The following is a 22,650-nucleotide window of genomic DNA, read 5'->3' as shown; positions in this document are numbered from 1 at the left end:
GGGCAGCCTTGAGCCGGGACTCAACTGGGTAAAATAGGTAGGTGTGAATTACCCCTTTAACCCGTGTCCTACCTATCATAACAACGACAAAAAATGTTATTTAGAATCAGCCATATCAAGTAATCGTGTCGAATCGTGATTTTAGTACAGGGTACATACCCGACGGTTTTTCCCGAATCTCCAAATCGTGCTGGCTGTAATGATATTGTAATGTGCATCAGGTCTTAAGGTGTTAACATACTATCAGAGAAAGTCATAAAAACAGACAAAACACTGGTACTCTTTTGTTTAGGGATCAAGGTCCCTAACTTATTCTAGCTTTTATCGACAAAATGGATATAATAGAAAAGAACTAAAAATATAAAAGAATATTTTTTTAATCTAAAAATATTGCAAAAGAAGCTGATTTAAAAATTCATGAGTCTAAAGCTAAATATACGACAACGGTAAGAACCGGTTAGCGAGATCAAATTTGACAAAATATAACTATAGTTACATATAATTTCGAACCAGTGATGCACTTTAAATGTTTAGGAGCTACAATAAGAGTAAATAATAACATGCGAGAGAAATTAAGATCACAATACAAAGTGAGATTCGCTGTAACTTATAGAGAAAATAATGAAGTTCAAAATAGTTTCTTGCAGAACAAAGATAAGTATCGACCACACTAATATTATACTTATTATGATATCTGCTTGCGAAATGTAAACTATGATAAAACAAGATGAAAATCGTCTAAAAATACCAGAAAAACGACCAAAACTAAGAAGTAATCAGAAATAGCAGAGAATGAGAAAACATCTGCCGTTAACCAGATATCGTCAAAACGATTGAAAGGATCCGGTTTCCATGAAACATAGTCCTGGCATTTTGTATTCGCATAAGAAGCAAACAAATCTGTTGCTGGTTTCCCTAGTATAACGGAATAACGGAATTCTCGTTTCTACTTTTGAAGACCTAGATTCACAATGTATGTTTAAAGACTAAGATGGTCTGAACACATTAAAAGGCAAAATGAGAAACGGGTGATGAAATTAGTTTGAGAACAAAATCCAATCTAATCTGCAGAAGACCACTTGGAAGACCAAAATTGCACTGGAGGGATAACGTGTCAGCAGACCTAAAGACACAAATTCAAATTCAAAATTTCAATATCGCCAATACCGAACAGCTTATGATGGAATGAAACCAATGAAGACAAAGTTTCTATAGTTGCAACAAAAGATTCACTTGCTATTTCATAGGAAAAAACTGCAATTTAGGTTTCATATGATGTTAATCGTGTAGAGGATCACTGGAATTATACTATCACATGCCTAACTCAATTTTGCCAATTAATCAAAAACTGCGATTTGTAGTTCACCTCCTGATATTAAAATACGATTTTTTTAATTACCTGAATCAAGGTATACTATATTTTCAAAGTCCATCTTATGCCTTTCTTAGAGAAACTCTAGATAATTACTAAGGACAACAATATGATACCAGCAGGTGGCAAGATTTCACATAAATAACCAAAAATTATACTTGGTAAAAAGATAAATAATAAAAATTAATAACAGGTCTTTTAATTAAATAGTCGTTTTTATTAATAATTGAATTTGATTTTCAGATGCGACAAGCTTAATTCTAATGGGGGTTAATAGGAACATTTATTCTTAAAGGGTTTCAGAACTCTAATATTATATTTTTCCTAATGACGAATTTTTGAAGTTATAGGATGATTATCATTTTGCTATTTAACTTATAAAAATGTAAATAGAATTTTTTGTATCAAAATTAAAGATTTTTTAAAATAAAGAACTATAATAGTTAGGTAAAGGTAAGCCTGTAGTTTTGCTAAAAAAATCAACGCGTACTAAATTTTATTGGCTCTCACTACGAAGATATAAGGATCAGTGGCGAAGCGTGGACTTTTTTTTCGGGTAGACAAACAATAAAAATCGTTAATTAGAAAGAAATGTGTATTCGATATTATTCAATTTAATGAAATAGAGAATGAAAGCGCATGAAATATTTACTCAAAGAGAAAAATTATGTCGTGATATAAAAAATAAAAAAATAATTACTACTAGCATAAAAAGATAGATAGATAAAAATAAATACAACTTACAAAAAAACACAACATAGGTATAACCATAACTTATAAATCCATAACATCCATTATTTTAAAATTAATTAAAGACAAATAAGAACACAACTAAAATAGAATTGCCAATATCGAACAGTCGTTGATAAATAACCACTAAAATATCCACTAAAAAAACCTTTTCTATACACCCAAAAATAAAAATACTAATTATTAAATTACTATAGCACGCGCCCGCACCAAATGTCAAATGCAGATTCATCAAAACAAAACTGAAGATGTATTACGGCCGACCAGATCAAGCGTGTCCAAAAACAATAACCCTGAATAGCATAATAAAATAGCTGGTCGACTTCGATAGACAAAAGCTCGAATGTCTTTCCGGCGAGTAAATTTTGCAGACGTAATAGGCTGAATACTGATGCGGCCGGACCTCTGTCACCTGTTTGATGTCTATTTGGTTCGACTAGATGTTCCAAATTTCGGAAGACAAATATCACTGTGTCTTCTTGGGGCTCGTATACATTAATTGAGTGTCAACCCTACATTTTTATTTTAATTGGTGCGTCAGGCGGGGCGCGCCTTCGGATTAATCATGTTTAGATACTATTTAATAATAGTAAGCAGAGGCTACGTTCTGTGTTAATTTTTTTTAAATTTTAATTTAACAATTACATGAAATAATTACGTGATAAATTAATAACAAATAACTGGATAATTTTGGGTAGACAGCGTCTACCTTGTCTACTCGTACGCTTCGCCACTGATAAGGATTAGATTTCGATAATTGTGAAGGGGTCTAACTCTCTTTTGTCTAAAGAATAACGAAATGCGTACATTAAGAAGGAACTTATGAGGAACCTACATGCAAGAAAACATGAATCTAGTCATGCAATCACAAATCAGCCCGGTTTTTCGGAGGGAAAACGGTATTGCCTTTTATGCTATATAAGTGTTCACGTTTTTATTTAGTTTAAGTCCAAGTTGTGTTGGTTGGATTGGAAATTGCATACCTTTTCGAAATACAATTATTCCTTAACACTAAAGAAATGAAGGGGTTATAAATTGGGTGATATTGCGGGCCATTCGATAGCATCGTTTCTCCTAATTCAAATTCAAAATTGAAAATTAATGCTTAGACGGTTATTTTGACGACTGTTTGTATAAATAATAAAATTATTAGTAATACCTGCAAAAAAGAAACATAGCACTAAATATCTGGATTGCAAAATACAGTTATAGACATTATTAAATACAGGGTGTTCGGAGACTATTGTCCCAAAATGTAAGGGTAAGTAGATCTCGCCAAAAGAAACGTATTTTTTACTTATTAAGCCATTTGCGCAATCTCCTTATTTCGGTTCTAATAGATACCACAAAAAAATTAACATATGAAAATACACAAATAATATTGATATCGAGTGCCCAGCGTACCGATTTTGACGTTCGAGACTAATCGCGGCGCGCTGGACACTCGCATTGCGTAGGCTAGTCACTTATTATCACATGTATGAAGCTTGTATTGTAGCGTTTTATTTTTCTATTCCTTATGTTCACTAACGCTCCATTGACATTTCATTAATTTCAATAATTACATTAATAATTTTAGTCAACTTCTTTTATTCATATTTCTTTAAATTCACACTGTCAATGACACATTACTACTGTAACGCATCACTCTCCTGGCTTTATTATCCATGCTTTCTGTTGACGGTCCGTCACTTTTCTGATTGGTCCTAATTAATGTTTTCTCTGATTGGCTGATATTGACAGCTCAGGCGAGAGGTGGGGTCGATACAGATTTAGTCGGTACTGGGTCCATTTTTCGAGGACTTGTTTCCGTGTTGCCGGTAGGAGCGCACGTAAATGGCCAGTTTTTTTATTTCCGAAGTTTGTGAAGCAGGAAGTGGCCAATATGGTTTGTAATTATAGTCCTTAAACTTGATCCTTTAGGGAACCGTTTAATGCATAATTTTGGTGCAGGATGCCCAAGATTTTGATGGATAGAGAATGAAACAGCAAGGTGAGTGTGTCACATTTTTAATGCCATTCATTTTTTATGGACAGTGAATACAATGGCAACCGTTGTTTTAGGGTTTTACTTTTCCGTTTTCCTCTTTATTCTTCTTCAATTGTTGATGGCTGCAGGCTTTTGATTTCCCCAGGAAATTGCTGAAAGCGGTGGAGCTGGAGCCAGAGTTAGAGCTAGTATTAGAGATTCGACAAATATTTAATCAATATCATAATTTAATACATCAATTTCTTATCTATAATTTTAGTTATTTTTTGTTCAGTATTTTTCCGTACCTTTTTTGGTAGTTAAGTAGATATAACTCGGTTAAGGCTGATATGCCTTAGGTAAAAAGGTTCATGAACTTTCCCCTGCGTACTACAAATATATACAAAAAACTTTAATAATTGCAATATATTTTTCAAGTGCTGAAATTTACCTAGTAGCAAAATCATAATTTAAATGTTGCCCTCTTATTTAATAGGTAGAATCAAGTTTAGATTCTTTAATAGCCAGTCATAAGTGAACCTTCGAACTATCCCAAGCCTCCAATAATTCTGAGCTACCGTCTGCAAACGCTTGGCAAACTAGTAACACTGTAAAGTTAACGACACAGTATGATGATAATAGGAATCGTCTGTCGGCCATCTTCTTTGGCAAAATTAATAGGGAGCTGACAGATAGTTGTTGACAGAACACCATTTATCATTATTAATCCATTTGAGTGTTTTATCATTTCAATGAATGCAAGTGTGGGTTGAGTTTGCTATTTGTTTTAAGGCTGTTTAATTTATTTTAAATTCATGACTTTTTTCTAAAAAGTTCTCTTTCAATATTGGGAGTAATGTTTTAATTGATTTGCAGCAAGCAATTCCAAGTTTCTGGTAAGAAAATCTTAATTTTATTTATTACTATTATGTTTTTGTATTCTCAATCTTTAGTCTTTAATAAAATGAAATTCATTGTTTTTGATTTCAATGAAGAAGTTTCACTTTTCAAGTATTTAATTTTTAACTTGATTATTATAAATACATATTACAAAGTATCTGGCCTCTCATTTTCTTTGCCTCTCATTTCACAACTAAAAATTGATTAAAATTTTCCTGAAAATTTCCTTGATGTAAGAGTATCTATATTTTAAATGTTCTGAGAAACATAGTTGTTTACATTCCTTTTGTCTTCTTTATTAGATTTAAAGACTTATAATCTATGTAAATCCATATTTCTTTAATATGTAGTATTTACTACCTTTGTACATATTTTGGTGAATCATGCCTTGGCGCTGCGCCGCTAGATGGCTAATATTTATTTTACCGTATGGTATGGATAGTCCACAGGCGGCCATGATGTGAGGCGAGACCTGTGGGGTCTTGAGAAATTAAACAAACGTGTTTTGGAGATTCCTGAGTTTTTTTTGAGTCTGAGTATTCTAAACATGGTCCTTCTCACCGTGATATACCTTAACCTATGGGTAATTGAGTAAGGTACAAGATGTGGTGTTTGTGAAAACCTTATTTAAAAAAAAACTTAATTTAAAAAAAGGAAGGCAGTTATTAAGGATAGGATGTGATTTTCACTCTCATTATGTCAACTGGGGAAGCTACGACAACAATCTTTATATATATCTTTAATAAATATCTATTTGCAATATTTTAACTTTATCAACCGTCCTTAACTCTCGTAGCCAAACTGTAATAAATGTAACACTGTGCCCCCGACTTATTTCAAACCCAACCGTTAACTAGCGTGTCTCTGACAAAGTTTCCATGTCAGATCATCGGTAGATAACTTTTACCTCAAACTGTAATGTCATAGCCTCTAAACTGGATCAAGACTCTAGGAAAATCTCTAAAGATGAACAGAAGTTGAAGTAGTACACTCCTAGCATCCAAACCTTCATCATAAAGCGATACAAATCATTATTTTAAGTTGTCCATTAATTTTCCTATAAATGTTCTAAGGAATTGTGATACCTTTAAAGAAAAAATTGAACGTATTAGCAAAGTCTATATATATCAATTGATTTATAAATTAACAAGTTGAACTTACAATGGATATATCTGAGAAACCAGAACAATTTTTATTATAGGAAGGGGGAAGCAAGATAATGGCAAAGCTAAGCTATTTTCACTTAGCCCTTTACTTCCAGCAACCCCAACTTTAAAATCCTAATTGGCAACACTCTGCTCTGATATGCTCTGCATGATCTCATCTGAAAATAGTAGGTTTTCTATTTAGTAAGTGAAACATTTCTTAATTATTTATAATTGCTTCTGTTATTATTAATTTCAAATGGTTTTTTTTGTTTTCAAGGTAATAATAGAAATTATTCTCAAACTCTTGTTATAAGTATTTCTTTAAAAATAGCTTAGCATTCTTGAAGTATTCCTTTCAATCGTTTCTCTGTTAGGTTGTGTCTTTAAAACAACAGATTTTATGGAGCCCCAGAGAAGGAAATCAAGTCCCGATAGGTCCGGTGATGTAGGAGGCCATTTAATAGGACCATTAAATGGCCTCCTCCCAGTTCCATTAATTAAGATAATTATTTTCTAACAATCACCTAACTAAAACTACATAATGAAGAGCTGCCTTATCCTAATTACATTACAATGAATTTTCTTCCAAAGATAAATTGCCATGTCTGATGCTCTAACACTGTCTTTCTGATTCTTCAATACGTGAACAGTTATAGGTTTAATAGATCTTTCCAGCATGCCAGCATATATTTCGTCTTTTAAATTTGGCTCTATAAATAATAAACCAATCATAATTTAGCAATCTAAACATCAACTTTGTGGAGATATTGGGTAGAACATACGCTATATCTCTAAATACTATCTCACTACTACTCTTTCTGGGGTTGGGGAGGTGGTCTGGGCTCTAATCGATGTAAGGCTGAACGGTCCCTAGCACACCTCTTGGGTAGTTTGTTGGACCTGCACGGAGAACTTTTTGTTTTTCTTCTTGGCTAGCACATCCATAGTCATCAAACTACCAAGACTACAGGATACTCCCGTCAATGATCGGGAGTATGCAGGCCTTGCCTGCATCCTACACGCGGTAACCCTGTTGAAACTAAATCATGTAGATCTAGACTGGACGTCGATAAAATCCCCGGCAATAACAGTTGGGATTGTTGGACTAGAGTCACACCCTTCTTCCGCTATTCTTGGGTGTGCCTCTGCTTTCTCTTCTTTCTGCTTACTATGTGCCGCCCTTGGCCTGCTGTTCTTCTTTCTTAGTGTTCGTCTTTTCCTGCGTGTCTTCTTCTCTTCTTTAACCCAATCCAAGGTGTGTAGGCAACGTGCCGAGGGATAAATGGCCGAGGGGCAAAACACGGTCGCTGACGTTCCCTCTGGAATACCGGGCGACCTTCCAGAGTATCCAGCCTTACCCAGGTAAACGGCTCTGCCTGGGTGGACCGCTATTTCCGATATACTCGTGGGACCAACATGGACTATCAAAAAACAAAAAAAACTCTCTCCCTTTCGTTCCTCCTCCACTATGGCGGGCTCTGATACATCAGAGCCCACCTTTCCTTCAGCTCCTGTTGCGGGGCCTTCCTCTGATGGGCCCACACATTCTCCCACCCCTGAGGGCTCTGCCTCAGCAGGGAACTCGGTAATCCCCGATGTCAACATTGACAATCTGGAGCTCTCAACAGGGCACAGCTGAAAAGAAAGAACCTCTGCGGTTCTAAAAAAAGAAGGAGAAGGAAGGCTAGGGCTGCAGAAGAGGCCAAGGGCTCCCTGGGCTGGGCTTCCGCGACGGCCCTGGCACCTCAGAGGCTTGCAAGCCTAGAGCTTCCACTAAGGAGGGACCAGGCACCAAAAGGCTCAGAACACCCGGGTCTACGCCTACAAGCGCGCTGGCGGGGCTAAGAGACCGCGGACCGCTGAGTCCCGGCCTCAAGTCAGCTATGCGCGATCAGCCGGCAGCGCCAAGCTACAGCTGGCAGTGTGCCGAACGGCACAGCCCGAGATCGGTTTTACTGGCGAACAGCTGCTACAATTCGTGGACTCGGTGACTGAGGCCATAATGCGGACTTCGTCCGGTACTGAGGCACAGTCACTGCAATTCCATCCACCGCGGCTGATCAGGAACCACATTCTGTTAACGGCCGCGAACCAAGAAAGTCTGGATTGGCTCCGTCGGGCACTCCCAAGTCTTTCCCATTGGGAGGGGGTCACGCTGACAACAGTGGATCCCTCCATGCTTCGCTTACTTAAGGATCCTGGAGATCCTGGCTATCTTAAGGATCCCGGGTATTAGACATAAGTCTGACAAAGACACCCTGAGGCTTCTGGAGCTTAAAAATTACAGGTCGCCTTATTACAGGAGCCCTGGACTTACCAGGGCTCTGTTAAGGGCCTGTTAACTGGCGGCACATTACATAAACATGTTCCTTGTGAGAATCCCCGCGCAACCATCCTTATTAGGAATGTGCGGTGCTTTCTCCTCTCAGGTCTCTCTACAAGGGACCTAGTAGCCGTCAAACTGGCAATGGACACGGGAAAGGATCTGGTAGTCTGCTCTGCCTACTTTCCCATCGAAATTGAATCATCCCCACCCCCCCGGTCTTCACTGCGGTGGTCAAATACTATGAAGACTAAGGTCTCCGCTTCTCATGGGCTGCGATTCGAATTCACATCACGGCTTTTGGGGATGCGGAGATGAGAACCCAAGGGGCCGCTGCCTGGTTGACTTCCTGTGCTCAAATGGCCTAGAACTACTCAACCCAGGCAGTGTCCCAACTTTCTACTGCAATAGGGGTCAATCAATTATTGACCTTAATATCTGTTCACCTAGTACTCTGAACCTTTTCAGCTCATGGAGAGTGTCTCTTGAGGTCACAATGTCGGACCACAGGCACATTTTTGAATTAAAGAAGCAGGCATGGTGCCACACTCCAGCCTACAGAAATCCAAGGTGCACTGACTGGGACCACTTTCGAGAGGAACTAGTCGGTGGTCTTGCGGACATGCCGGCAAGGTACACACTTCCGGCCGACACAGAGATCGGGACTGCCAACCTGACTCGTGCGATAATCGCGGCATTCGAGGGCAGCTGTCCCCTCAGACGGAGACCCTCCAATGCCAAGAATGCCTGGTGGAACAGTAACGCGGAAAAGCACCGTGACACTACGCGTCGGCTCCTTCGCAGGGCTGAGCGCACCAAGCTTGCCACTGACTGGGATGCATTCCACGCAGTTCAAAGGCAATACAAAAAGACACTCAGGGACTCCAAAAGACAGTACTGGAGGCGGTTCTGCGATGACGTTGAAAACACACCCTCCGCAGCACGACTGTACAAAGTTCTGTCCAAGGAACCTGGAACTAAAGTGGGGTCGCTATCACTTCCAGATGGCGGCTTTACTACCAATGAGCGGAAGTCACTGAAGGTCATGCTGCGCACCCACTTCCAACTCATCTCGCGATCCTCCTAGCTGTTCTCGGGCTCCGATTCGCTTAGAGTTCGAGACTGCTAGAAGAATAATTACCTACGAGAGGGTGAAATGGGCAATCAAGACATTCCCCCCCTTAAAATTTCCGGGCATGGATGGATAATATCCATGCCTTTTGCAAAACGGGTTAGAAGTACTAACCCCATACATAGTCAGACTATTCAGGACCTCCCTTGCTCAGGGCTACGTCCCAAAGTTATGGTGTCAAGTAAAGTTATCTTCACTCCGAAACCCGGAAAAAGCGATTTTACAGATCCCAAATCGTACCAACCTATCAGTCTTACCGGCTTTATGCTAAAGGCGATGGAGAGGCTGATTGATCGGTACCTTAAGCAAAGCATCCTGGTCAAAAAACCACTCCATGTACACCAATACGCCTATTAGGCGGGCAAATCCACGGACCTCTGGGGAGTGGCAAGGCCTGCCTGGGTGCGTTTCTAGACATTGAAGGGGCATTCGACAACACCTCTTTCGCATTAATCTGCCAAGCACTCGAGAGCCGCGGCTCAGAACTCTGTTTGGTTAGCTGGATAGAGGTCATGCTCTCGAAACGTCATGTATCTGCCCAGCTCAACAACGAGATTGTCGAAACGTTGGCGCCTAGGGGCTGCCCGCAGGGAGGTGTATTATCCCCTACCTTGTGGTGCCTTGTGGTCGACAGCCTGATAAATCTTTTAAACAATGCTGGCCTATACACACAGGTCTACGCTGATGATCTGGTAATCCTTTGCCCGGGGAAAGACGCCGTCTCAATGTGGGGCCCTATGATGAGAGCCCTGTGTATGGTGGACATATGGTGTCTCTCTATGATCCTACTATTCACGAGGAGACGTAACTTTGGCACGCCCCTATTATATCTCTGGGTGGCGCGCAGCTGCAATACTCCAGGACAGTTGGATTTCTGGGAATCAAGTTAGATCCCAAACTCTCCTGGTACGATCATGCAGACACCAGAATGAAGAAGGTCACCTGCGCGCTATGGGCCTGCAGGCGGGCTTTCGGCAATACCTGGGGTCTGTCTTTTAAGATCCTCCACTGGATCTACTCGCGCATTGTGAGACCTCTTCTCACATACGGGGCTATCGTTTGGTGGCCATGTACGGAGAAAGTGAAAATTCGTGCTCAACTGGACAGAGTCCAACTTCTTGCATGTCTCAGCATAACGGGTTTCATGCAAACGACGCCAACTAGAGCGCTTGAGAGTCTGCTGAGCTACTGTAATGCGTACAGGCTATACGTCCTCGGCGAACTACGTGTTGGCGAGACTGGTCACGCAAAAATTTGTTCACGGGCCATACAGGAATGTCCTCTTTTTCTGATGGGCAGTGACTGCATGGTCCAGTGACTGTGGACTGCGAGGGATTCGTGACGCACATTGCAGGGAAATGAGTGACAGCATTCCAACAGACCTGCTTTGCTAAATAGGGGGACCATCTGGTACACAGATGGCTCCAGAATGAATAACAGAGCTGGATCATGGCTTTGTGGTGGGATCCCACATACCAGTAGGGCATACTCGCTGGGGGAGCACGCCACTGTCTTCCAGGCCGAAGTATTCGCTGTATTAAAATGCGGACAGAAAATCCTAAGCTGCGGACACCGCAATACAGTCGTATCAATATGCTCTGATAGCAGAGCTGCCATTAAGGCTATCACGGCCGCAAAGGTAAGCTCTAAGCTTGTACGAGAGTGCATAAAAGTTCTAAAAAAAACTGCAGGTTGGCTGCAGCTCGTCTGAATACCTGGCCACGCAGGCCATGCAGGTAATGAGGAAGCGGACTCTCTTGCCAGACTGGAATCCGCGACTGTGCCGATGGGGCCGGAACCCATAGTTGATATCGCCAAATGCGTTGCGGCCGCGTCAATGAAGGGTCTGCTGGACAAGTGGACCCACCGAAGATGGACTGAGTCCCCTGGTATGAGACAGGCCAAAGCGCACATAGGTGGGCCCTCTGCCTGTCTCACCAAAAATCTACTACACCTAAAAAGACGCGAAATTCGGCTAATGACAGGTCTTTTAACCGGTCACTGGCACTTAAGAAGCCATCTCCATACTATCGGTATTACGGACAACCCGAAATGCCGATGGTGCTATGAGGAGGATGAAACCGTTGACCATATAGTCGGGGAGTGCCCAGCACTTACGCGCTAGGTTCAAATACTTGGCTAACACTTTCAGTGTACCGAGTGACTTTAAGTCCTTCGGACCAGAGAGCCTTATCGGTTTCTCTAAGGCCGTTGGTCTCTGGTAACCCCCGGTGGGACATGACGGGTCCATCAGGAGACCTATATGGACAGCTGCCTTGGCAGCCCACTGTTTCGACAATTCAACTACTCTTTCTAAATACTCCTGACAAAGTTTACAGAATAGAATACTAGTAATCTATTCTGTAAACTTTGCTTCTGAGCTCTCGTCATTCCAGTAACGCCAATTTTGTTTATTTATGTACCCACTTAAATAGAAATTGCACTCATCACAAATACAAATATTTTTGATAACCTGAGGTTGTGAAGTAAGTGTAGCTATCACATTTTCACAAAACTCAATTCCCCTGTTGTGGCGAGGAACACTAACTTCTTTATGGATTTGCATTTTGTAGGCATGAAATTTATTTAATTTAATTAATTAGAAAAGAGCTACTTTAATGTAAAATATGTACAAATACACCGGGCATTTAGTTTTAAATTAGAAAATTAGGCAAGTTCCCGTATAGGTGACAGACAACAATCGAACTTTCAATAGCAGATTTTTAAAATCTGTTACTGCCCTTCTTAATTCTTTGAGGATTTTCTAACGAACCTATTTATTGGCGTCGGTAAAAATATTAGCTTCCAGTTCTTGAATTATTTATTAATACTTCTTATTTTTTTTTCGTTTTTTGACATTGACAAAAAATATAAACTCTACAAACAAGAAAAGTAAAGTAAAGAAAATAAAAATTCGAAAAATAAGATTTTTAAAGGACCATTTTTCTGCTGGGGAGCAGTTAAGAGCCGCACTATACAATAAGAACAACTTTGATTGAGTTGTCCTTATTGTACAGTGCGGCTCTTAAATATTGGACAAATTAAATCTGTAGGTAATCAATGATCGAAACTTCGAATCCGTAGATCTTACGGAAGACGATATTATATATATATATTGTTCTTATTAGCAAAAGTGTGATTGAAAATACAAAAACAGATTTATTTTTGATCGCAGCTATTACGCCATATCCATTCCATATACAGTTGAGTAAAAGTCTTGTACTCAAAAAGATTCCAAATATGAAATTAAAGCAAGAGCCATCTAAATTCAATGAAACATCATATTTTAATAACATTAAAGTCTAGTAATGAGGTATAATTTTACGTTCGGGTCTCCGTCAAATGGAGTTTTTTTTTTTTTAATTTAAAATTATCCGTTTTAAGACAGTTAATTTTTTTAAAACTTCCACTCAAATTTCTTCTATCTTTCTCTTTATAAATTATATTTTTTGTCATTGAGGAAAATATTACAAACAGATGGCAATATTTCACATAATTAACCAAGATATTTTTGTTTCAAATAAATAGTAACAGTAGGTCATTTTCTTAAAATGAATTAAGCTATTAAGAGACACGACAAAATGACATTATTTCTTAAAATAATAATGTGATCATAGACAATGATCAAATTATTTTGCTTTTAAGGGTTTTATTATTAAAATAATACTGAATTTCGAAATTGATCTCATGACTTTAATGATATGAAGATCAACTTTAGTTTTTCGAGCTCTATTTTGTCGTTCGGCTTTTAACATTTAAACAAAGATTTACCAAAGATTAATTATGGACTAAAAAAAGTACTGTTAATAATAAAAAATAGAGGTGTGGCTGCTGTCAATTGACTTATGTGGGGAAGATTAAATGAAGTTTTTGAGTTCACATTCAAGAAAATTTACACTTAACACATCATCTTATTAGGTGAGCTTTTGTTATGCATAATTTTAAGATTTTAAATAGTTGTTTGATACACAAGTCGAAATTATGTAGAGGACAAAGGTACTAAAAAACTTTTTGAATTTTCCATCGTTCACCATAAGTTATATGACCTCTATTTGTTTGTGTTTATAGAACACCTGACGCTGATGTACAGATGTTCTGTCTAAAACTTCTAAGCTGGCTAGAATCCATGCCTCTAAAAAGTAAATTAATTTTGTGTGGCGACCTTAATATTGACTACTTCAGTGTGTGTGTTGCTCAAGAATCTCTTCAGTCTAGAGAGTAATAGTGAAAGTCTAGAGAAAATAACTAAAAATAGTTCCAGTACCATTTACTATATCGTGTCGTCTTTTACTCTGATGAGTGAAAGATGTACATCGTTCGATTGTACTGTTCTCAATTCAGGTTTTTCTGACCATGAAGCTGTTTTGGCCAGATTTACTATTGACACTTTAAGCAAAAATAATTTTCGTAAATTAGGCCGTATTTTTGGTAAAAATTTTTTTTTGAAGTTCAAGAATCTATGTTAAACAGCTGACTGGGGTCTTTATCTCTGATGATATCGATGGTGAGTTTTCTTGATTTGTAAAGACCTTGTCAAGTATTGCGAATAAGTCCTTTCTTTATAGACCCATCAAAATTAGGCATCATAAACCCTGGTCCACTAAAGGCTTACGTGTGTCTGCAAGGAACATGCGCTCTTTATCATACCTAAAAAAATTTTCGGACAGCATATTTTTTCATAATTATGTAAGGCTATACAGGAAATTATATCGAAAAGCAATAAAAGCCGCAAAAGATATTTATTATAATAACAGGCTGGCTAATTCTGGTAACGTTGCTAAAGAAACATGGTATATTGTTAACTAATTAAGAAATAAGCCTTCTTCAACTAGCACTATCCCCTTTTCACCTGAGAATCTCAACGATTACTTTGTAAACGTGGCTAAAAACCTAATGACTACTATAACACCTTCTCATGATTCACTTTCATATCTCTCTAATGAAAACTCACAGAGTTTTTTTTTACCCCTGTACTAATAACAGAGCTTTAAAGTACAATAAATAAAATAAGAAACAAATTATCATCTGGTACAGATGGTCTTACTTTAAAAATGTTCTCAAATCTGCCTGATAACACCTTAAACCATCTGAGAAACCTAATTAACAAATCATTTCAAAATGGGGTCTTTCCTAACTGCCTTAAGACTGCAATAATTATTCCCTTGCATAAAGGTGGAGATAAAGAGCTAGCTTTAAATTATCGTCCAATCGCTCTCCTTCCAACATTATCGAAGATCATAGAAAGATTGGTTAAAAAAAAGCTATTATCATTTCTGTTTAAATGTAAAATACTAACTCCCCATCAATTTGGCTTCTTGTAATGAATGCACTAATGATGCTATGTTCTCCCTTTTTAACAGTGTTTACTCCAGTATAAACAATCATCATTCAACAGCAACAATTTTCTGTGATTTCTCGAAGGCTTTTGACTGTGTAAACCATACTATCTTGATCAACAAATTACAGCACTATGGGTTCAGAGGAACGCCTCTCGAATGGTTTAAGTCCTATCTTAGCTACAGAAGTCAGCTTGTGAAAGTTAATACGACCATGTCTTCTAGCAGACCAATAGAATGTGGGGTACCTCAAGGTTCAGTTCTGGGCCCAATTCTGTTTTTGCTGTTTATTAATGATATGGCCCATCTTAACATTGGCGGCAAAATCTGTCTCTTTGCCAATGATATTAGCTTTACATGGAGCAATCCGGATGTTGCGGCACTTCATGCAACTATTGCTAAAGACCTTATCAACATTAAATCGTGGTCCTATCTTATAAAGGTACTATCCAACCCTTTGTACTTAGCAACACCAGCTTGGACGTTGTTGAATCTGTGAAATTTTTGGGACTTATGGTTGACAGCTCTTTGAAGTGGGAATTACATATTGATGTTTTATCTAAAAAATTAAGTTCAGCTTGTTTTGCCATAAGATCAGTTTCCAGGGAATTAAATCTTTCGTCATCAAAAACAGTGTATTATGCCCTTTTTGAGTCCCATCTTCGTTACGCCCTTCCATTCTGGGGCACATGCTGTGCGACTCAGTTTGAGCGCATTTTTAAACTACAAAAGAGAGCGGTTGACTATTTACTAGGACTTGATCGTAGAGCTCACTGCCAAGAAATGTTTAAAAGATTTAAAATATTAACTCTTTCATCTTTATTCATTCTTGAATCTATTTGCTTGGTTCGCAAGCATATATCAGAAATTCCTAATAGACCAAATCACAGTTATCCACTTCGAAACGCAGAGCATGATCTTTATGTGTCAATCCCAAGCTCAGAATTAATAAAAAGCTATATTCTTTACGGAGCTAAAAAAATGCACAATCATTTGCCTTTGGAAATTACATCATTGACATCTTTTCCTAGATTTCGAAATGCTTTGAAATCATATTTACTGGAGAGAGCTTTATATGCAGTAGATGATTTTTTTTTAATATTCATTTTTGAGTATCATGCACGCACTGGCTAATTATTAAATTTTTTATGATGTAGAATAGCAATATTTTGTATTGCTAAATTTCTATAAAATTTTTTATGACTTTTTAAACAATGTAGTAATGTTTTTGACTGTTTTTGTTTTTTTACTTTTTTTATTTTTACTTTCTTGTTACTATTTTTATTTACTTTCCTATTTTCTTACATTTTACATTTAGTATAGGAAATTTGACCAGGTACAATTTATGTCTTTTGTACCCAGTTTTGTATATATTTATTTAGTACTTATTTATTTTCATTTATATATTTGTGTGTTTTGCTTTTTATGTATAGCTTTGTCTACAAAATTTTTTAAATTTTTTGACAACAAAGCATATTTGATTGATTGATTGATAAAAGACCATTAGCCAATTAAATAAAAATATATTTGACTTTTTGAAGAAGTAAATTATTGAAAATTCGAAATAAGAAAATTTAAAGAAAAGTTGAAAGAAAAGACCTTGACTGCGTTCATCGTATTGGCCAAAGTCCGAGTGACGACAAGGGAAGGCCCATTTTAGTAACATTTGTCCAGAATTGGAAGCGTAATAAAGTTTTTAATAATAAAAAAGCTTTGATATAATCGAATTACGCCATTTTTGAAGATTTGACTAGGAAACACTACGAGTTCTTAATGGAGGCTAAGAAAAAAATTGGAAAAAATAATGTATGGTCAGCAGGTGAAACTATATTCAGATGGGATGAAAAGGAAGAAAATTAAACTTGCCTGATAGCGAGTTTATTGCCACGGTACGACCATATACCATATATTAATAGACCGGTACAGTAGTCTAAACTCTAAGGTATCTCTTTTGTTTTTTTTTGTTTTCTATGTTATCAGAAATTCACTTGTATTAATTAAAAAATATATTTTTTGAAATGTAATGCATACATATACGTATAGACCATTCGTTAAGTATACTCTTTCTTATATGATATTTTATTGTAGCTATGGTTATTAGGATATTGTATTTCTATGGAATAAGGTTTACTTTGGGAAATTAATTTATATTACTTAGGTTAATTATTATACTACTTTTTAGTAGATTAACCTGATTGTCTTTTTTTGATATGTAATTTACTTTTCAAGTATGGAATTAACTTTTACATCCGGAGTACAAAAGCTTATTGTTCGTAAATTATGAATGTTGGTAATACGCAGATTTATTTTGGCCACTAAGGTTTGTTTTGGAGGAGATCTAAATTCTAATTTATTGGATACGGTCTCTAATTTAAATCCGCTTTTGAATCTTTTTAAAAAATATAATTTAACACAAGACGTCATGTTGCCTACACGAACTAATGATCGTTCTAGTACATTGTTAGTTGTTTTGGTATGTAGTGATATAAACTTAGTTAATGAAATCGAATTTTAGTGTTAAATTATTTTTGCGTAAAGCGCAAGGTACCAGTTTTAAACTTTCCAAGCTCTGTCCGATGGTTTTACTTGGAATGATTATATCATCAACGTATGAAAAAGCTATAGTGTTTTTCAAGCCTCCTAAAGCATTATTAACTAACCAAAGGTCATTCTTGGGAGTTCATAATGTCTTTCTGACAGTATAAAAGCTGCTATCTCAATCAAAGTCTCATCCATAGGTACCTGATAAAATCTAAAAGCCATATCTAGAGTTATAAAATCATCACTACCCCCAAGTCGATCAAACCCCCAATCTGATCTTCTATCAAAGGTAACGAGTATTTCTCTTTGACTAATTTTAGATTTAGTCTTCTTTAATCTATAACTAGTCGATAGCCTCCAGTATTCTTTTTCACCAAAAGAACCGGACTGGCAAAGGGTGAAATAGATTCATAGACTTTATTATTGGACAATTCATTAATAAGTTCCCGTAAAATTGATCTCTCAGAAACGGACATCCGGTAAGGATTATAAACTACGGGTTCTTTACATTTTAATTTTAATCATTTTTGTGGCAGTTGATTTACCAACGTCTCTTAAAAAAAATGAAACACAATCACGATAACTATTCATTAAAGTTAACAGTTTTAATTTTTCATCTTCTTTCACTTCCTTGCCCACTTTTAACATACCCAGGGATATTGCATCTATTGTATTAACAGATATTGGGTTTGCATCAAAACCATTCAAGGCAGCCGTACAGTGGATTTAAAAAACTGATGCTTACAGTTTTTCTAGTTTTGCTAAGTACGATATGTTCTTGATTTATGAAATCGGCACCTAGTAGTAACTCGTAACTTAGCTGACAATTATCTAATATTAAAGCTGTGACAATGGCCGCCACTTCTTCTCCCTCTACATTGATTATCACTGACTTATTAGTTAATACTTACTTACTTTTAAATAATTAATAATAATTAATAAAGTTTATTCCAGAAATTTACAAATCAATACTTACATTCTAGTAAACATTATTTTTATTATAAATTCTTACAGATTTAGATTGCACCTAGGTAAGCATACCTGTGTGTGCAATAAATAAATATTGTATAACGAATTGGATCAAAAGTGGCATCTATATAATATGTAAATATCAAAACAATTTAATTACTTTACACGAAAACAGCGTACTACATACTTATTGATGTAACAGAGAAACTTCAAAAATAGACTTAAGTTATTACAAATGAATTGTTTTGACATTATTATTAGAAAGTTTTTTGTTTTTTAAATTCCTGATATCTAGTAAAATTAGGTTGTAAAATTTGGGTGCTAAATAGGTGGCAGATCTGAGATTGAGATTTCTTTTTGATGATGGTATTTTTAAGTGCTTGTTAATGTTTTGCCTAGTGTTGTGTTTGTGTTGTATAGAATTTGTTTTAATCCAATCTTTTAAATAAGTAAATTTACAAAGAGACAATACGTACAGTGTTCGAATACTGCAGGTTTCAATAGAGTAAAGGTAAGAAGTTGGAAACAGTCTTGCTTTTTTAAAAATAACTTTAAGAATATAGATTTGACTAGTCCTTAGCTGTTCTAGATTGCTAGAATACATACCGCCCCACACCGATATCCCATAGGCAAGTAATGGTTCAACAAATGCTTTGTATGTCATTATAGTTGTTTTTTTGTTTAACATTTCACGCAAAATATAAAATTTTGGAATTAAACTTCTTATTTTATTCCGTAGATATAGTACATGTTGATCCCATTTTAGGTGTGAAATGTGAATCAATTACTATACCCGGCCTCCAATGTTTGAAGGAGTATGGTATGCGACACCGTGTCGAATGCCCTAGCCAGATCCAGAAATCATACCAAACATTTATCTCCATCATCAAGTGTTTGTGCTATATGGCTAGTTAAATTAAATAATGCATCGTTCGTGCTTACTCTCGGGATAAAACCAAATTGATTTTGTGATAAAAGATTGTTAGCAGTAAGAAAATTAACCAATCTCTCGTTAAGACACTTTTCAAATATTTTGGCTATATTTGATATGACACTCATAGGTCGGTAGTTTGTTATAGTAGTATGTCTTCTTTGTTGCCATTCTTAAAAATTGGTGTAACATGTGAGACTTTTAAAATACTAGAGACTACAGCTTTTTTAAAAATTAGGTTAATAGCATGTACCAGTGGGCCCGCTAGGCATATATGAAATAACTTAATTTAACCAATAATGTTAATGTTTTGGAAGATCCACTAACTATAGTAAGTTTCAAATGTTCAGCAATTGATGCTTTCAGTAGGGTGCGGGTGCTACCTAGAATCAACAAGGCATTTTTTTTAATGCATTAATACGTGCTGTTTTCAGAAATAAATTAGCAATTTTATCAGAAAAGTCAGAAACAGCAACACTCTTACTGTTTTTTTCGGTCATGCGTTTACAACCTTCACTGATATGTCCAAACTTTTTAAATAACCTACACTTAATTTAAAGGTTTCTACATTGATTTAAAAAGTAGTCACCACCACAGTTCTTTATAAGATACTATTTTATTTTTACGCTCGCCCCCCTAACCTTATTTTCATAAGAAGTTCCAACACTACTTAAGTAACTGGTTAGTTCCCCAATAAACTGGAAATTAGCAGCTTTAGCCGCTAAAGCTACATTTTTTCCAGTGACTTTCTTTAACACTATCAATTTAGAACAAACTAGGAATGGACAAGTAAAGTTTATTTAACTTTGAAACTTTTTCAAAACAATATTCTCCTAAATTTTGGTTTGACAAATAATAAAAATTTGCGGCTTCTTTTAATAATTCACCAAATCTTATAGTTCTTGGAAAATTCATTTCTAATTGCTCCTTAATGTCTTTCCAACCCGAACCAGCTACATTAGCTCTACCATACTACCGGCGAGCATTTCTCCGAAATCTACTAGTAAATAGTAGAGTCTTAATAATAGTGATTTATCAACATTCTGAATTCACTCAGTAACTGTCAATGTCTCAGCAGTCAGGTCAAATATCAGTATAACAGTCTTGTTAAAAGCTGAATAATTGTTCATAGATGAAACTCAACTAGTAATACTTGAACTTACTTGTTGTGACAGCCTACTTAACTTTCTTTTCAACCTTCTAATTATCTTCCTTTGTGTGGAACTCTCTGAGGACGAGCTAGAGGAAGACGATCTACTTCGCTTAGATTTTTTTAACTTCACTAAACACTTAACAGATAACTATTGACAATTGTTGAAAATCCTATTTTAACAACAAGAGTAAGCCGGAGTAATTCAATAGAATACACGAAAACTTCAGTCTATTCCACTGCTGCTATGTAAGGCTAGGTAAGTTACAAAATAAAAGACAATATTATATTATTGACAACTGAAAACGTTTTCTTATTAAAAGAACTAAACTCGGAGTGACCCGTCACCAAACTATATTTTTAATACTATTCTGGCCTTGCATCCTCCCTTCAGTCGCCAGTTAACATAAACATAAAGAAATCCCGATTATTATGGTTATTTGATATTTTATTTCATTCGAGCTGACAAAGCACCGACAAACGAGAACGTATTTCTTAATGTAAAATAAACGGTACATTTATAAAAAAATAAAATTAGAAAACCTTACAGAACCAATTTTCAAATAATTCCGCAGTCATATCATAATCAACCGAAAATTAACAAATATTTTTAGCAAACAAGAGTGACTAATTTTGAACAAATCCTTCTGTATTGCTACCTGTATAATGATATTGCTTTTGTATGACTCTTTTGGTTTTTGAGCATGGCGCATTCAAAACACAAACCGTATTTATTTACGTCATGCCACGATTCTTCTAAATATATTAGGTTCGTTCTAGCAGGAAATTTAGGATGGTTTAAAACTAGTTTGATGTATATCGCAGTTGCGCATGACCAGACTGAAACCGCGTTACATACGGTTTCGGACTTACATATATACTATATGTGTACATATATACTCTATCGTATTTCGTCCTCTTCATCGACCACTATTGATTATTTCTGCAGTAATCTGGACGGTGTTACCTGTTCAGTGCACTCAGTGGATATATCGGAACACGAGGGGGTGTATGTCCAATTCCCTGGTGACTCTAAAGACTTTAAAAACAAATCTGGCCGCCGCATTGGGAGAGTGTTTAGCGGGAACAATTTGAATTTATTTTCTCAATCCATTTCGTCTTTTAACTGGAATGCAACAAATACGGGCTGCTCCACAACCATTTTCTTCCTTTTATTATACATTACGTGATAAAATAAATATCTGCTTTCCCTTGGTTAGACTTAAATCCAAGAGACGAAAACCATGGATCACCGCGGGACTAAAAACATCTGCCCAAAATTTGCGATGCTTAGCAAAACTTCGCAAATCTATTGACAATCAATTCATCAGGTCTTATTTTCAGGATTATCGGAAAATTTATAGGCATCTGATAAAAGTCAGAAAGGAACTGTATTACAATGAGCGCTTAGATTCGTCCGGTAACAGACAGAAGGAAAGTTGGTTAATCATTAACAAATGTAGGCAGTCTTCTCGTCGGCGGTTGGTTGAATCGGACTTGGGGCCCGATGATTTCAATGACTATTTTTCTAATATTGCTGAGAAGTTGCTGGAAGCAGTTCCCAGTGACGGCGATCCATTGCAGTATCTTAATCGGAATGCTATCAACCAATCATTCTTTTTCCACCCTGTAGATGCCACCGAGGTCCTTGAAACAATTCAGTGCTTGAAGAATCATAGGTCTTCGGGTTCCGATGGTATCTCTTCACGTCTGCTGTTACTTCTGCCTGCGAGCGCTTTGGGTGCTTTGGTTTGGGCAGTCAATCAGTCATTTCTTCAGGGCGAGTTCCCATCCTGTTTAAAGGAAGCTATGATTATCTCTCTTCATAAGGGTGGTAGCTTGGACCGACCCTCTAACTTCCGTCCCATATCAATTTTGTCTACCCTCTCCAAGGTTCTTGAGCGGCTTGCAAAAAAGAGAATTGTCTCTTTTTTGACCAAATACAATGTGCTCTCCCCTAATCAGTATGGATTTCAGTCATCTAGGGGCACGCAGGATGCCATTTTCAGATTCTTGGAGAATGTGTAATTATCTATGAACTCCAAGGAGGCTGCAGCAGCGGTGTTCTGTGATCTGTCCAAGGCCTTTGATTGTGTGGATCATGAAATACTGCTGTCAAAGCTTGATTT

At 36.8% G+C, this 22,650-nt stretch overlaps 1 long non-coding RNA gene across 1 annotated transcript in view; it reads right to left on the bottom strand.

Annotated features, from left to right (window-relative positions):
- LOC126745255 (uncharacterized) overlaps window positions 1-20,659 on the bottom strand; it is a 39,536-nt gene extending 18,877 nt beyond the window's left edge. The window contains exon 1 of the long non-coding RNA XR_007663482.1: window positions 20,535-20,659. This is a non-coding gene — a long non-coding RNA (uncharacterized LOC126745255). The remainder of the gene's footprint in view (window positions 1-20,534) is intronic.
- Window positions 20,660-22,650: the final 1,991 nt, after the last annotated feature.

This window comes from Anthonomus grandis, chromosome 15 (genome assembly GCF_022605725.1).
Source record: "Anthonomus grandis grandis chromosome 15, icAntGran1.3, whole genome shotgun sequence".
Lineage (NCBI taxonomy): Eukaryota > Metazoa > Arthropoda > Insecta > Coleoptera > Curculionidae > Anthonomus > Anthonomus grandis.
This window is presented reverse-complemented; position numbering and strand designations above follow the sequence as displayed.